We start from the raw sequence: 14,864 nt of genomic DNA, 5'->3' as shown, positions 1-14,864 counted from the left end.
AATGAAAGTGTCGCGGGTGTGATCATGTGTGTTGAGTGTGTGTGTGGCAAAGGAGTGATGGAGTGTGGCATGGAATAGCATACTTACCTGGCAGGGGTGATTCCATGATCACGAAGGTGGTTTCCCCAGGGCGAGGCTTATCCATTGCACTCCGGATGGGCTGACCCCTGCGATTTCCCCAAATGCGGGAAACTCGACTGCATAATTTGTGGTAGTGGGGGACTGCGTTCGCGCTATCCCCTGATATTCAGTTTTCAAAAGACATATTTATTCTACCTTTGAGTTTTTTAGCAAATTCACGTCATCGCTATTTCATTGTATATGTTGAGATTGGGTTCCTCAAAAGTAATAACTTCTTGCAAGATAGGTACAGCTCTTATATAGATATCACTTTTCACTATTTCTCAGGAAGACTTTTGGTGTTAAATGAACTAACTAATCCAAATATTCTGAAGAGCAATTTGGAGCTATGCCCAGAGTATAATGAAATACTGAAATTGACTCCAGCACTAATATCACTTGGTTGGTCTTAATCTCAGAGATTTTCAAAAAGGAAAGGGAAACAGGACCTCTTTGTAATAAAATGTTTATAGCAGTTCTTTTTGTGGTGGCTAAAACTGGAAATTGAGGGGAAGTCTATTGATTGGGTCATGGCTGAACTAATCGTGGTATATGATTGTGATGGAATATTATAGGGCTATAAGGAAAGGAATGTCAAGCAGATAATTTCAGAAAAACCTGGAAAGATTTACATGAACTAAGCAGAACCAGAACATTATACGCAGTTAACAGCAACATTGTCCAATGAAGAACTGTGAATGACTAGCTATTCTCAGCAACAGTGATCCAAGACAATCCCAAAGGGCTCATGAATGCTATCTGCTTCCGGAGAAAGAACTCATATTGTTGGAATACTCTTTTCTTTCTTTTCTATTCTTGTACAAAATGACTAATGTGGAAATATTTTACATGACTGAACATGTATAACCTACATTAGATTCCCTACTGTCTCAGGGAAATGGGGAGAGGAGGGAGGGAAGGATAGAATTTGGAACTCATGACTTTTTAAACAATTTAAATTATTTTAAACATATAATAAGAGAATATTATCTTTTAAAATAGTCTTTCTATACGAACTGATACTCCAGGAGAACATGTACACATGTAGCAACCACATTGTGCAATGACTAACTTTGATAGACTTAGCTCTTCTCAGCAATGCAAAGCTCTAAGACAACTCCAAAAGACTCGATGGAAATTGCTAACCACATCCAGAGAAAGACCTTTGGAATCTGAATACAGATAGAAGCGTACTATTTGCTCGCCTTTTCTCTTGTTTTGTTTCTCCTTTCTCATGGTTGTTCCCTTTAGTACTAATTCTTCTTTATATCACAACTAATGTGAAAATATATTTAATATGAATATATAAGTAGAGTCTATTTCAGATTGCATGCAGCGTTGGGGAGGGGGAGAAAATTTAAAACTCAAAATCTTATGAAATGAATGTTGAAAACTAAAAATTAGTTATATTTATAAAAAGTCTTTCTCCACAGGTCCTTCCTGTCACTATTGTGCTATTAATGCTAAAGAAGTCTTCCTCCCCATCCCCGCCCCCCAACTGGTGATGGACAAAGATGTCTTGGACAGAAGGGAAGAACCTGAACAGAAGTTCCCAAAGACACAATGGGATTCGAAACCAGCAGGAATAGGACAAAGAACATCCTTTAGGTAATGAGGGTGGAACTATGTGCAACTAGCAAACAGCAGTGTTACCTGATTGTGAAGGAAATTGGGTGAGTGACCCTGAGTAGAAGTGCCTGAGATGACCAGGGAATCGAGGGCCTGGGGTATGAAGGTGTCCTGTAAACTGTGGCTTGAAACCCCCTGGGACTGAAACTTTATAGGTTTTGTCCCAAATGTTGCTTCTGAGGTGCCAGGATTGTGGTAGCAGTCCTTGCTCATCCTTTCCTAGCAAAGATCTTGTTTGTCCTTCGTTTTTGAAGAGGGCCAGTGATGTGGAGGGTTAATGTCTTGAGTCCTGTGTGAATTGGATTTAAGTGAGGGAGTTGCACAAAGTCGTCAGCCTCACTCTATCATCCAGTCACTGAAGTCCAGTGGCAAGACAAAAAAAAATCAAGACAACTTGAGATGACCCAGAGTGCAGCAGGTCATGATCTTGGCATCTTCCATGTCTGACCAAGTTCTAAGCAAACTAACAGTGCCTATTTTAGTTGTCTTCAGGGCCACTAGAACAAATTCTTCTCATCTGCCCGTACGGTGGGGGGAGGTCTTCATAAACTTGGGGTAACTCTGCCCCCAACTCAAGGAAGGGTTTGTTGCTGATCAGTTACCCTCTAACTATTGGCTTGTTGCCCAGCCTGGGAGGTAGCCACTGCATTTGCTACAACTTCTCCAAGGCATAAATGAGAGCTGAATGTTAGGTAGATACCAAAGGTGAATGAACAACCCTGAAAATACCTGGGGAAACCCTCGAAGCAGAGGGATTTCTTGAACAATTAACTCATACACTCTCCTTTCTTTAAGCTGATGTTTGTCCTTCTGACTGTCCCTGCCCAAGCTCCACTTAAGGGCTGTTTTCTGGACCCTCCTGGCTTAAGAACAATTATAAATAGCAACTGTTGCTGTTTCCCTCCTAGCCTGATTTAGTTATTTTTCTTTGCCTCCATCCTCTGACTACTTCTTAAATAGGCCTATTCACTGAATGGGTATTACCTCACACTAAGTGAGTACCTGAATTGGCCTTGGCCTAAAAGGACCAAGGTCTCCCACTGCATCCTGGGCCACCTCCAGTCTTCCTGATGAATATCTGGTCACTGGATCCAGATGGCTCCAAAGGAGAAGTGAGGCTGGTGACCTGCACAGCCCTCCCTTCCTCAAAACAAAGTGAAATGCAAGTCATGCCATCATTTCTCTGACGGCATGGTCTTCTTTGGCAGTGAAGGATGAACACAATAAGACCTTCTGATTGAATGTTATTGTGTAACTTTCAGGAACTTAAAAATAAAGTTTAACAGGGAAACAAGGAAGCTCATTCCTTACCTAATGGATTTTATCTTTCTTACCTCCACCAACCTGTGGTAGACAGAGGCTTAAGGAAATATATCTTAACTACATGAAATAAAAGTTTTTGTGTTTAATGCTGAGCTTCATAGAACACAGAGTAAGTTGAAAGCACTCCCAAAATGAACTTCTTGGGAACAACTACTGGATTTATCTTCATATACAAAATTGTTCCCAAAAAGAACACTGCTTTCCAAGTAGTGCAATATGAGGTCAATGAATGAAATGCAAGGAGCAAGTTCTTATTCTGTTTCCCTACTGTAAAAGTCCATTTAGAGCATTATTTTCATGGAAAAGATGTATAAAAAGTCAAAACAATAAAAAAGGATAATGTGTTAAAATATGACCTTAGTCAAAAGGTTGAGAAGGAATAAAAAGGAAGCTGCCCACTCCCCTACCCCTTTGGGGTAGCACACTGGGTTTTTTTTAATACTCTTGCCCAATACAAAACCTTTGACCAAGACTCATATATCCTCTGCTACGTCCTACATGTGAAAACATGGTCTCCACACCTGCGCTTTTATCCAGTCAATCGCCTAAAAATATGCCAGAAAAAGGACCTTCAAAAGATTTTAACTCTTCAGGTAAGAAGATGTTTTCCTGCCACCCAGAATCCTTTGCCTCCTGGCTTGCTCAACATTTGCATAGCTTTCTTCCCTTCTGCACTTTCTCTTTCGCTTCAATTTCTTTTTCCTCTCTTTCTTCTAGGATCTCCAAAAGCATTGGAGTAACCCACGCAACAGGAAGAGAAATCAGGGTACTCTGATCCTTTGATGTGGAACTGGCCTTTCACAGACTCCCTAGGTCACTGAAATGCCCCACTACCTTGTCAAACCCTGCAAAATAGAAATGGGGAGGGGAAGGAAAGCTGGAATGTTTCTGGGTAAGATATGAGAGAAGCAAACCATTCCATCCCCATTTTCCAAAAGTTTGACGTCTAGGGTTTGGTTAGCTGACCTAGCAGATTTTCAACCTGTAAACAACAGATATTTGCAGAACATGTTTAGAAAAGACTGCAACATCCCAATCAAGTCTTTATCAAAACCAGTAATTTTCTGGAGCAGTGACTTGTCTTTTGGCCCTCATTTAATCTCCAGCAATTAGCACATGTCTGGCTGGTAATAGGCTGATTAATCAATGTTACTTGACTGATTTGACTGAAGTTGTTGTGTTTGAAAGGCTTGTTGATGAAAAAATCAGAGCTGAATAGAAAATTTAACATTCTAACACAAGACTCAAGAGGAGCCTAAAAAAACAAACATGAATGAGAAATCTTATGGAATTTAATGAGCTTAAACTGTTTACATTCTCAAATGGAAAGATGAGACAAGTAACATCTAAGAATGTTATCATCACTAAGGAAGCTAGAAGGAGTCTATGTAGACAGAGGTGATGAGTGTGAATCAATTATATTGAGATGATTTCAAAAGAAAAATGGAAGGGTCAGAAATAGGGATCCCCACTTTCTCTGAACTGGCTCAAAGAGGGAATAATATCTATATCTATGGTTGTCCTTTGTTCTCAAAGAGGACTGCAATGACATCACTATGCTAGGGTCAAGTTACAGTGTGTTTGACTGGCTAAGACCAATACAAACTGGGAATGTTCTACCACAAGTCGAGGACAAGTAGTCTGTGTAAACATTTGGGGTAGATTCTCTAAATTTGTGCATCTTCATTTCTTTTGAGCTACTTCAATTCTCTTCTCACTTTGCCTCTTCTGATGAGGGCACACCATGCTGGGTGGTCCTGTGCCAGTGTCTCCCATGGCACACAACCAATTCCAAGGTTCTTAAGACAGACCTTGAGAGCATCCTTGTATTGCTTCTTCTGACCACCACAGGAATGCTTGCCCTGTGTGAGTTCACCATTAAACAGTCTTTTTGGTAAGCATACATTTTGCATTTGAACAACTTGGCTGGTCCATTGGAATTGTGCTCTGTGCAGTAGAGTTTGAATGCTTTGCAGTTTGGTTCAAGAAAGGACCTCAATGTCAAGTATCTTATCCTGCCAGGTAATCTTCAGAATCTTTCTAAAACAATTCAAATGAAAGAAATTCAGTTTCCTGGTATGGTGCTGATATACCGTCCAGGTTTCACAGGCATATAACAATGAGGTCAGCACAATGGCTCTGTAGGCCTTCAGTTTGGTAGTCAGTAATCGAATACCTCTTCTCTCCCACACTTTCCTTTGGAGCTTCCCAAACACTGAGCTAGCTCTGGCAATTTGTGCATCAACCTCATTATCAATGTGTACATCCCTGGAAAGTATACTACCAAACTGAGTGAACTTATACACAGCGTTTGAAACTTCTCCATTTACTGTAACCATAATATCCACATATGGATGGTGTGGTGGTGACTGATGGAGCACCTATATTTTCTTGGTGTTAATTGCTAGGCCAAAATTAGCACAGTGGAGAATCAATCCATACTTTGTTGCATCTCAGCTTCAGAGGCTGCATTGAGTGCACAATCATCTGCAAACAGAAAATCATGCACCAATCCTCCCTCCACTTTGGTCTTGGCTTGTAGCCTTTTCAAGTTGAAGAATTTACATCACTCTTGTAGGTGACATTGATGCTATGTTTGTCCTCATTGAAGGAATTTGACAGCATGGCTGGAAACATCTTGCTAAAAAGTATGGGAGCAAGCACACAGCCTTGTTTCCCTTCCTTGGTGACTGGGAAAGCATGAAAGTATTGTCCATCATCCAGAACCCAGCCAAGCATGCCTTCATGAAATTGATGTGCAATGCTGGTGAACTCTGGGCAATCAAATTTTGACATAATTTTCCGTAAGCCCTCATATTTGACAGTATCAAAGGTGTTGGTTGTATGTTGTATATGGACCTCTGTTCTGCTCCTGGCATTTCTTCTGGAGTTGTTGGGCAGCAAACACCATATTAATGATTCCTTGGCCTTTTGTAGAGCCACACTGACTCTCAAGTAGATGATCATCTTCCAGATGAGGGATCCTATTAAGGAAGACTCTGGCAAGATCTCTTTACAATCACATTGCCACCAATGATTAATAGAGAGATTCCCTCACCCCCACCCCCCACCCCCCACAATTGTCACAGGACAATCTTCTTTATCTTTATAGAGAGGGGCAATGGAGGTATCCTTGAACTCCTGGGGGATAACCTTCTCTTGCCATATAACCTGGAAAGTTTCAGTCAGTTTTTGAATGAGTAATGGACCCCTTACCTTCTAAATCTCAGCTGGAATAGAATCAGCACCAGGTGCTTTGTCACACAAAAAAAGCCTAATGACATTCCAAACCTTTTCTTCAATTGGAACTTCAGCTAGGGAGAGACTAACTTCAACCTGAGGTAAATGGTCAATGGCTTCAGCATTGATTGATGATGGTCTGCTGAGAACACTTTGGAAGTGTTCAGCCATTTCTCTAGGATCATGTTCTTATCACTAATCAATGTGGCTCCATCAGCATTGAGTAGTTGAGATGCTCCATAGGTCTTTGGCTCATAAATAGCCTTTAGGGCACCATAAAAGTGCTTTGGATTGTTACTATCACCATAAAATTGAATTTCATCTGCCTCTTTTTTTTTTTTCAGGCAATCAGGGTTAAGTAACTTGCCCAGGGTCACACAGCTAGAAAGTGTCAAGTGTCTTAGGGAAGATTTGAACTCAGGTCCTCCTGACTCAGTTCCCGATTTACTAAGCCACCTAGCTGCCCCCATCTGCCTTCTTACTGAACCAAGAATCTTGCATCTCTCTCTAAGCTTTGTTTGTACTTTACTTTTGATGGACTTAAATACTGCCTTCTTAGAGATGGATGAACTATCCTACCAGTAAACTCTGTGGAATTCTGACTTTTCATTTAGCAAATTGTGGATTTCCCCATCATTTTCATCCACCCAATCTTGATGTTTTTGAGTGTTCTGACTCAGATAAGCAAATGCAGTGCTATACACTAATCTCTTAAAGCTGCCCACTCCTTTTTTACTGCATTGTTGCCAACTGTACGATAGCTTCACTTTCTCTCTGAGTTACCAACAAACTGTTCCCTCTCAGAGAAGAGTTCTACTCTGTTGACATTAATTCTTCTGATAGTCATTTTGCCTTGGGGACACAGCTTTTGTTGAATGCAAATATTTAGCTTGGAAAAGATAAGTCTATGGTTAGTCCAGCACTGCACCACCTTTATCATTTTCACATCTTGGTCTGTCTCTTCTCCTTACAATCACATAGTCTATTAAATGTGAATATTTTCTATGAGGGTGCTTCCATGAAGTTTTATTGCATTTAGGTAAATGGCAGACCGTATTGTTGTTGAGAAGGTCATGAGATATATACAAGTCTTCAGTAATAAGTGATGATTGCTGTGGCTGTTTCCAATTCCATTTCTCTATAGGATTCCCTGGCAGTCTGGTAGTCTGAGCCTACCTTAGCATTAAAGTCACCCAGAATTATAAGCTTGTCCTCTTTTGGCACATTAATGATAAGGGTCTCCAGGTCTTCTGAAAATTTTTCTTTGACCTCACCAAGGTTCATCATGGTGGAAGCATAGGCCCTGAAGATGGTAGCATGACATTTTTCTGCAAGTGGCAATCACACTGTTGTGAGCCTGTCATTCACTTCTTTTTTTTTTTAATTTATTTATTTAACTTTTAACATTCATTTTCACAAAATTTTGGGTTCCAAATTTTCTCTCCATTTGTCCCCTCCCCTCACCGCAAAACACCAAGCATTCTGATTGCCCCTGTCACCAATCTCTTTTATCATCCCTCCCTTCCCTTGTCCCCATCTTCTCTTTTGTCCTGTAGAGCCAGATAACTTTCTGTACCCCATTATCTGTATTTCTTATTTCCTAGCGGCAAGAACAGTACTCGACAGTTGTTCCTATAACTTTGAGTTCCAACTTCTCTTCATCCCTTCCTCCCCACCCATTCCCTTTGGGAAGGCAAGCAATTCAATATAGGCCATATCTGTGTAGTTTTGCAAATGACTTCCATAATAGTCATGTTGTATAAGAATAACTATATTTCCCTCCATCCTATCCTGCCCCCATTGCTTCTATTCTCTCTTTTGATCCTGTCCCTCCCCAAGAGTGTTGGCTTCAGAATGCTCCCTCCTCCTATTGCCCTCCCTTCGATCATCCCCCCCACCCTGCTTATCCCCTTCTCCCCCCACTTTCCTGTATTGTAAGATAGGTTTTCATACCGAAATGAGTGCGTATTTTGTTCCTTCCTTGAGTCAAGTGTGATGAGAGTAAACTTCATGTTTTTCTCTCACCTCTGCTCTTTTCCCCTCCACTAAAAAGTCTTTTGCCTGCCTCTTTCATGAGAGATAATTTGCCCCATTCCATTTCTCCCTTTCTCCTCCCAATATATTTCTCTCTCACCACTTAATTTCATTTTTTTAAAGATATGATCCGATCCTATTCCATTCACTCTGTGCTCTCTGTCTCTGTGTGTGCATGCGCACGCGCGTGGATGTTTCTGTGTGTGTATGTAGTCCCACCAACTACCCAGATACTGAAAAGTTTCAATCGTTACAAATATTGTCTTTCCATGTAGGAATGTAAACAGTTCAACTTTAGTAAAGTCCCTTTTGACTTCTCTTTGCTGTTTACCTTTTCAGGCTTCTCTTCATTCTTGTGTTTGAAAGTCAAATTTTCTTTTCAGCTCTGGTCTTTTCATCAAGAATGCTTGAAAGTCCTTGATTTCATTGAAAGACCAATTTTTTCCCCTGAAGTATTATACTCAGTTTTGCTGGGTAGGTGATTCTTGGTTTTAGTCCTAGTTCCTTTGACTTCTGGAATATCATATTCCACACCATTTGATCCCTTAATGTAGAAGCTGCTAGATCTTATGTTATCCTGATTGTATTTCCACAATACTTGAATTGTTTCTTTCTAGCTGCTTGCCATATTTTCTCCTTGACCAGGGAACTCTGGAATTTGGCCACAATGTTCCTAGGAGTTTCTCTTTTTGGATCTCTTTCAGGCAGTGATTGGTGGATTCCTTGGATACTTATTTTGCCCTCTGGTTCTAGAATCTCAGGGCAGTTTTCCTTGATAATTTCGTGAAAGATGATGTCTAGGCTCTTTTTTGGATCATGGCTTTCAGGCAGTCCCATAATTTTTAAATTGTCTCTCCTGGATCTATTTTCCAGGTCAGTTGTTTTTCCAATGAGATATTTCACATTATCTTCCATTTTGTCATTCTTTTGGTTTTGTTTTGTGATGTCTTGGTTTCTCATAAAGTCATTAGCTTCCATTTGCGCCATTCTAATTTTGAAAGAACTATTTTCTTCAGTGAGCTTTTGAACCTCCTTTTCCATTTGGTTAATTCTGCTTTTGAAAGCATTCTTCTCCTCATTGGCTTTTTGACCCTCTCTTGCCAATTGAGTTAGCCTATTTTTCAAGGTGTTATTTTCTTCAGCATTTTTTTGGGTCTCTTTTAGCAAGGTGTTGACCTGCTTTTCATGCTTTTTTTGCATCTCTCTCATTTCTCTTCCCAGTTTTTCCTCCACCTCTCTAACTTGATTTTCAAAATCCTTTTTGAGCTCTTCCATGGCCTGAGCCCATGGAATATTTATTCTGGATGTTTGGGATACAGAAGCCTTGACTTCTGTGTCTTTCCCTGATGGTAAGCATTGTTCTTCCTCATCCAAAAGGAAGGGAGGAGATACCTGTTCACCAAGAAAGTAAGCTTCTATGGTCTTGTTTTTTTCCCCTTTTCTGGGCATTTTCCCAGCAAGTGACTTGACTTCTGAGTGTCCTCTCCACCCCCACCTCACCTCCAGATCTGCCCAGCCAGCTCTTGGGGTCTGAGATTCAAATGCTGCTTCCCAGCCTCAGGGCTTTGGGCAGGGACAGGGCTGCTATCCAGAGTGAGATTAAGTTCAGCTGCTCAGGTGGGGGCAGGGCTGCCCCTCGGGGCTCAGTTCCCTCAGGGGGTTTATGCAGAGACCTTCAACAATGAATCTGGGCTCCTGCCTGCTTTGGGAGCCCCTATCCCCTGCTGCCTCTGCAGCTGCCTCCCGAGGGGACCTGAGTTATGGGGACACCCCACTCCCCTCTCGACCAGCGAAAGAGATCCTCTCACCCACTGTCAGTACCTGTGGGTGGAGGGACCTGCATGGCCCCTGGAGATTCCATCCCTGAAGCCTGCTCGGATCTGCTCCTCTCGGTGCTGCTCGGCGAAGGCAGGGCTGGGCTTGGCTCTGGGTCTGGTGCGGGAGGGACCTTTTGAGTCAGGTTTTCAGGTCTTTCTGGAACAGAAATCTTGTCCGCTCCGTTGTTCTGTGGCTTCTGCTGCTCCTGAATTTGTTGGGAGTTCTTCTTTACAGGTATTTTATGGGCTGTGGGTTTCGTTGCTAGCATATGTGTGTCTTTCTACTTCGCCATCTTGGCTCCCCCCATTCACTTCTTTTGATAGTGATAAAAGCTAGGATTAGTTTTGATTGCAAAGCCTATACTGATTCACGATGCTCCCTTTCACTGTGACCACTCCAGAAAAACATGTATCCAGGTCCAACTTCAGTAAGGTGGCCTTCATTTGCCAGTCTTGTTTCACTCAGGGCTGCTATTTGAATTCAATACCTGCTGAGTTTTCTTGCAACAAGAGCAGTTTCTCTTTCAGGTCTATTGAACTTTTTGTTGTGTATAAGTGTGTGTACATTCTGTGTGCTCACTGTGAGTGGAATTGTCTTTGTGGATGTTTGCGAACATTGTGTGTGTGTGTGTATTGTGTGTGTGTATTTCTACCCCAGGGTGGGATCCCTGCCTACTGTGGTAATCAGGCCGGGGTTGGGTAATCAGACACATTTTCTAGCCCCTTCTTCACAACAGGAGATGAATAGTGTGATCCCAAGGCTGCTCAGACACCCAGGGGGCTGCCAAATACCACTTCTGCTTCCAGTCAGAAGACAGCCCTATGGCCTGGGCTGCCTGTGTACAGGATTGTGGTTACTCATCTTTGCCTGCTGCCACAGGACTTTGATGTGGGTGAAAAAAGATGTTAAAATGGCATGGGTGATATCTTTTGATTTATGAGCAAATTGAATCTAAATGAGGCATGAAATCATCGGCCTCACTCTCTTCTCCAGAGTCATCACAGTCCAGTGGCAGGACAGAGTCAAGACTACTGGTGATGGCTCAGGATGCAGTACATGACTTTGGTGTTTTTGATGTCTAACCAACCTCTAAGTGCCTGCTTCAACTGCCTTTATGACCTTTGGAGCAAATTGTTCTGAGCCACAAGTTCTATCAGGGGATGTCTTCACGTGCTTGAGGTAGACACCTCCCCAAATCACCAGTGGGTTTAAGACCACTCAGCTACCCTCAACCTAGTTTTAGCCAGTCTGCCAAAACTGTACCAGGGTGTGGCCTCTGGACATGCTATAGTTTCATGGAGCCACAGGTAGAGTGAGGTGGAACAGGTGGACACCAGAGGTGGAAACCAACCCTGAAAAGGGCTTAACAGTCTTCACACCAGAGGTACTAGTCTTCCCTGAACACACTATATACATATAGTATACATACATACATATATATATATATATATGTATACACACACACACACACACACGAAGATATACATACACGAATGTATGTATGTGTGTATGTATGTATTACTGTTGCTCCAGAAGAATGATGAGTCTAGGAAGACAATAATATCTATAACTTAGTTACTGTTCAATCTAGGTTACCCACCCAATTAGGAAATTTCAATTAAGTCTCAAAAAGATGACTTGCCTTATTTGAAATGATCCTCAAGGGATCATTTGGACCTTCAAGATATATTATATGTCCCTTGAGAGAAAGTGTCCCTTCCTAGAGGTTCTGGAACTCCTTCTTTAACTCCTGCTTTAAGTTTGGAAAGCATTATCCCCGTAAACAGCCCAAGAAAGTAATTCATACAACCAATTATTATACTCATTTTATGCGGAGACTTAGGCTCCATCATTGTTTGGACTGAGAATGGGTCTCCATGTGGCATTTAGGGCTTTTCCCACCACAGGGGATGAATAGACATAATGTCATTTAACATGTACATAATATTTAATATACATAGTGTCTATTTCCTTCTTCCAGCCCCCCCATGCCATTTCTGCTACTTGAGACTTAAACATGCCTGAATGATACTCCAAGATCCTCCAAGATTTTTTCTGATTTTTTTCCTTAGTCTTTCAAGAGTATTTTGCTGAAGAATTATTATTTACACTTGTACTCCCTTTTTGCATTGAATGTGATTCGTTCTTTCTAGCCCTTTGAAGAGTGGCATCATATGATCTACACTGCTATATTCCTTCCTTCTCTCCCAAATCTCTCACCAACTAGTCCCAAGAGATGACACGTAATAAGGGCTTAATAAATATTGACTGCATTAAGTTGAATTACAGGTTACTTTCATATATATGCTCTCATATCATATATGTGCAAATACCCCTGTTAGACACAGTACCAGGCCCATTTTCTATATTGGGTGAGGAAAGCAAAGTTTTCATAAGTTCACAGAACTTGCCCCAAATCATAGCTAGACTCACTCAGAATCATAGAGTGTCCATGCTAGCAAGAGCCTCATGGAGCAATGAATAAAGCACCTCATGTTCTAGATGAATTACTTCACAGAGATGTAGAAAGATTAAGTCACTTGCCCAAGATCAACAGCTATAGATTCTCTGACCTAAACCTGGGTCTTCAGATTTCAACTCCTGTCCTTTGTAAATCCAGACGCAAATGTCTAAGACTCCAGAGTAGGGCCTCAAATACTAACTCTCCTGGTTTTCCCATTGAAACACAGACTTCCATTATTTCTTAATTAGGTTCAGTCCCTGATACATCAGAGAATTATCCAGGAGACATCTACAGGAGCTGTAAAAGGGAGTCAGGTTTGAGGTTGAGAATTAGCTGTCTTCCTCCATCTATATCTTCAGTCCAGTCATCTATTCATCCATTCACAATCTTCACACCCACCATGGTTTTATTCACATTCAGGAATGTCTATATAAAGTTGAATCATATATGAAAATCAGCCTTCTTACTTGAGAGTTCATGAGAATATGTGTATGTTGTCTTCCCATACACATCAAAATGTAAAGGTCTGTAATTTGCCCCACCATGATTACCATCACCTTCGCATTCTTTTCTTTTTTTAATAATTATTTTATTTGTTTTCAGAGTTCTACAATCACTTCCATATATCCCAGATTTTTCCCCTACCTACCCCTTCCTTCCCTCCTCCCTCCCTACTCCCTCCCAGAGACAGCTTGCAATCTTATATAGGTTCTACTCATATATTCCTATTAAATACAATTTCACCATAGTCATGTTGAACAGAAGAATTAAAATGAATGAGAGAAACTATAAAACAAAACATAACATAACATAACATAAAAGAAAATGGTCTTCTTCATTCTGCAGTCCAGTTCTATAGTTCTTTCTCTGGATGTGGAAGGCATTTTTGCCTCAAAAGTCCATGGGGAATTTTTAGGTCCTTGCATTGCTATGAGGGACTAAGTCTACCAGAAGAATTCCTTGCTCACTGTGGTTAATGCTGTGTACATACATCTTTTTCTTTTCTTTTTCTTTAAAAAATATATTAATTTTATTTTTTTTCAGTGTTCTACAGTCACTACCATATAACTTAAATTATTTTCCTCCTCCCTCCACCTTGCTTTCCCCTTCCCTCCCCAATATGGCATACAATTTTATATAGGTTCTATACATACATTCCTATTAAATACATTTTCACTAGTCATGTTGTGTAGAAGAATTAAAATGAATGGGAAAAATCATATAACAAATCAAAACGAAATACAAAAGAAAATGAGCTACTACATTCTGCAGCTGAATTCCAAAGTTCTTTCTCTGGGTATGGAAGGCATTTTGTCTTAAAAGACCACTAGGAATTTTTTTAAGTCCTTGCATTTCAGTGAAATTCCAAGTCTACCAGAAAAAGCTCTTACACAGTGTAGTCGTTGCTGTGCACAAGGTTCTCCTGGTTTTTGCTCAGCATCAGATCATATAAGTGTTTCCAGGCCTCTCTAAAGTCTTCCTATTCATCATTTCTTATAGCACAATAGTATTCCATTACATTTATATACCATAATTTATTCAGCCATTCCCCAATTGATGGGCATCCCCTTGATTTCCAGTTTTTGGCCACCTCAAAGAATGCTGCTATAAGTATTTCTGTACATGTAGGAATGTGGGACCCTTTCTCATTTTTATGATCTCTTGGGGATACAGTCCTAGAAGTGATATTGCTGGGTCAAAGGGTAGGCATATTTTTGTAGCCCTTTGGGCAAAGTTCCAAATTGCTCTCCAGAATGGGGGGATCAGCTCACAGCTCAACCAACAATGAATTAGTGTTCCAACTCTCCCACATCTTCAACAACATTTATCATCTAACTGTTCTGTCATGTTAGCAAATCATACCATGTTAGGTGTGATGTGGTATCTTAGAGTTGTTTTGATTTGCATCTCTCTAATCCATAGTGATTTAGAACATTTTTTCATATGATTATAGACATCTTTAATTTCTTCCTCTGAAAACTGCCTATTCATATCCTTTAACCATTTATCAATTGGTGAAGGACATACATTCTTTTCTTAAAGTCATAAGGTGACAAAGAGTAGGAAATAAACCCCAAATGATATGTGATCCAGTAAAGGAATCTTTATGAGTCCTCCAAGTGCCCCCCCACCCCACTTGGTTGGGAAAGTGATTATTGTCAATCCAATGAAGATGGTAAGGCAATTGATCTGTGAGACAGAAGCTGTTGCCTGTGCCCTGATAAGGGCACAAACT

The 14,864-nt window shown here is 40.8% G+C and overlaps 1 long non-coding RNA gene and 1 other non-coding gene across 2 annotated transcripts in view; both read left to right on the top strand.

The window, feature by feature from the left end:
• LOC140506371 (uncharacterized) overlaps positions 1-14,864 on the top strand; it is a 129,475-nt gene that overhangs the window by 112,908 nt on the left and 1,703 nt on the right. Inside the window, exons 3-4 of the long non-coding RNA XR_011967902.1 lie at positions 1,554-1,728; positions 3,790-3,964. This is a non-coding gene — a long non-coding RNA (uncharacterized lncRNA). The remainder of the gene's footprint in view (positions 1-1,553; positions 1,729-3,789; positions 3,965-14,864) is intronic.
• Positions 80-243, top strand: LOC140509319 (U1 spliceosomal RNA). The gene has a single exon (XR_011968650.1). It is a non-coding gene; the product is annotated as a U1 spliceosomal RNA (small nuclear RNA).

The sequence above is a fragment of the Notamacropus eugenii genome, chromosome 5, assembly GCF_028372415.1.
Source record: "Notamacropus eugenii isolate mMacEug1 chromosome 5, mMacEug1.pri_v2, whole genome shotgun sequence".
Taxonomy (NCBI): Eukaryota; Metazoa; Chordata; class Mammalia; order Diprotodontia; family Macropodidae; genus Notamacropus; species Notamacropus eugenii.
Note: the sequence above shows the minus strand (reverse complement) of the source record. Positions and strands in the feature narration are given on the sequence as shown.